This window comes from Vulpes vulpes, chromosome 4 (genome assembly GCF_048418805.1).
Source record: "Vulpes vulpes isolate BD-2025 chromosome 4, VulVul3, whole genome shotgun sequence".
Taxonomy (NCBI): domain Eukaryota; kingdom Metazoa; phylum Chordata; class Mammalia; order Carnivora; family Canidae; genus Vulpes; species Vulpes vulpes.
In genome coordinates, this window is record NC_132783.1 from 115,780,101 (window position 1) to 115,783,021 (window position 2,921).

The window sequence follows — 2,921 nt, forward strand, 5'->3', positions numbered from 1 at the left end:
AGTGAGTTCCATGTCTGTTTTTATGTCAATACCATACCATTTTGATAATTATAGCTTTGTAATAGAGTTTGTGTGTAGTGCCCACTGATATCTTCATAATCCATGAAAATCAATGGGAAAAGCAGGATTTGATTTGCATAGATTTCCAGAACATGCTATCTATTAGTGACAGTCAACCCACGGAGCCTAGGACTCCTGAGACTCTGGAATGAGTTTAGCTGACTAACCTCATTCAAACATACTCCTGACAATCCCCAGGAAATTATTTCACCACATTATTCTTTCCAAGGGTCAAGTCTTACTGTGAGCTGGTTACATTTGTCTCCTCTTTTTACAACACAGCTAACTTAATGCTCAGAGGTCCTTGCTGTCTCCACATCTTCCTGTACTAACTTCTTTCTTTGCTGAAATACAGCTGGTAGACCTAGGACACTCATAGTGAAAGGGAACCTGAATTATCCATCAGACTCACCAGTGTTTGCTGAGCAATATTCTCCTCACTGTATCTTGTCCTTTTTCTCCAGAACCAGAAAAAAAGTTTTAAAATATGTATTTATTGGAAGGCAGGTATTAAGAATACATTTATTTACTCATTAGATAGAAATTAATGGATGTTCAATATAATTAACCTATTATCAGTGATTATATGTTTGTTAAATTTCTATGCAACAGTTCTATAAACAATCTTAAAATATTTGTTCGAGCATGGTAGTTAAGGATGTAGCCCGAAGAGTCAGTTGCCTGGGTTTTAATACTAGCCTTTCCACTCACCAGTTGTTATTCATGAACATGACACAAACTTACTAAGGTTTAGTTTCCTCCTCTATAAAATAGGAATGAAAATAGAAACAACCTTGCAAGATCATTGTGTAAGTTGAATGACATATATGTGTGCTGGTTAATTCTGTGTGTCAGCTTGACTGAGCCATGGTGGTGGAGGGCGGGAAGGGAAGGGGGTACCCAGAGAATTTATTAGACAATATTCTGGGTGTGTTTGTGACTATGTTTTTGGATGAGATTAACATGTCAATTAGGAGGTTGGGTAAGATGGACTGTTCTCCCTTACGTGGGCAGCCCTCATCTAATCAGTTGAAGGCCTGAATAGGACAGATAGATGACTAACCCTCCCTCATATAGGAGGGAACTCTTGCCTTAAAACAAAACCTACTTGAGCTAGGACATTGGTCTTGTCTGGCCTTTAGACTTGGCCTGAAGCATCTGCTCTTCTTGGTTCTCAAGACTGTCAGTTTGCAGACTGATACATCCATCATCAGCTTACCTGTTCCTCAGACTTCTGGATAGGAATGGAGCAACACATCAGCTCTCCTGTGTCTCCAAATTGCTGACTGCAGATCTAGGACTTCTCAGCCTCCCTAACTGCATGATCTGATTCCTTATAATAAATCAATGTAGATAGATACATAGATATATAGACCGACCCTACTGGTTCTGTTTCTCTGGAGAACTCTAACTAATACAGCATGTAAAGCATTTAGCACAGTGTCAGACTTCCCTTACTTTCCTTAGAAATACTTACTCCATTTGCACTTTCTCAGTCCAGATTTTCTTCTTTTAACTTCCTGGAACATGGGACAGAACTAAACATGAACAATTAATGAACAATTCACCCCATGCAAGGTTGCAATTCAAGATAGCAATTATTATAAATAAGGGACCGTACTAGGCCCGGGAGGAGGCCACCACTGAGATGACTCAAAATCAAATATTTGCCTTCAGGGAACTCACAGATTAATAGGAGTGATAGGGTGTGTATATTACTAAATGTTTGTCCTTTGCTTAAAATCCTTCAGTGGCAACCAATGAGCTGTGAGCCAGAATAGCTGACTCCTAAGTATGGAATATAAGCCTCTCTCTTATCTAGTCCTTGAAACACCTTTGCACATCTTGTTGACATGTTTTTTTCCTGTTGCACACTGAGTTCCTTCCTACCTCAATGGCCTTTCAGACACTGCACCTTTGCCTCTGACCATGTGTTCTCTTTGATTCCCCCAAATCTCCTATTCATCTGTCAAACTGTATCCTATATGACTTCAGATGCTCCTCTATACATATTCCCTTTAGCACCTTTCCTTTTCCTATAAAGCACATTCCATAGTCCAACATCACTACTGGTTTTCAAATCCTGTAGAGGTCCAGCATGAATCCAAATCATCCCTATCTAGGATGCCAACACATTGAAGAACTCTGGAGGAGCACCCAGAGGCCACAAGCTAGTGTAAGGGATCCAGGAACCTCTGGGGAGAACCTAACCTCAAAGAAGATGACCCAAGAACAAAGCCTTAGGCCCGCTCAGGAGGGTATTAAATTTAACTGAATATTTACCTAAAAACCTAAAAAGCCAGTGGTCAAAAACTGTCATCTTATTTCCCGTACTTTCCTTAGAAATACTTACTCCATTTGCACTTTCTCAGTCCAGATTTTCTTCTTTTAACTTCCTGGAACATGGGACAAAACTAAACATGAACAATTAATGAACAATTCACCCCATGCAAGGTTGCAAATTATCTTCTTGAAAACAGTATATGGCTGGTTATCTCAGTAGTCAAAGCTTACAACATGGATCCAGTCTCCATGTAGACCAAAAAACAACTACACCCTTGGATGCATTCAAAGCTAATATGAAGGGATGTCAATCTAAAATGGAACTAGAGGGATCCCTGGGTGGCTCAGTGATTTGGCGCCTGCCTTTGGCCCAGGGCGCGATCCTGGAGTCCCGGGATTGAGTCCCGCATCAGGCTCCCAGCATGGAGCCTGCTTCTCCCTCCTCCTGTGTCTCTGCCTCTCTCTCAATTTCTGTGTCTATCATGAATAAATAAATAAATAAATCTTTAAAAAAAATAAATAAAATAAAATGGAACTAGAGAAAATAAAATGGAGAATGTCATGTATATACCTTCAGA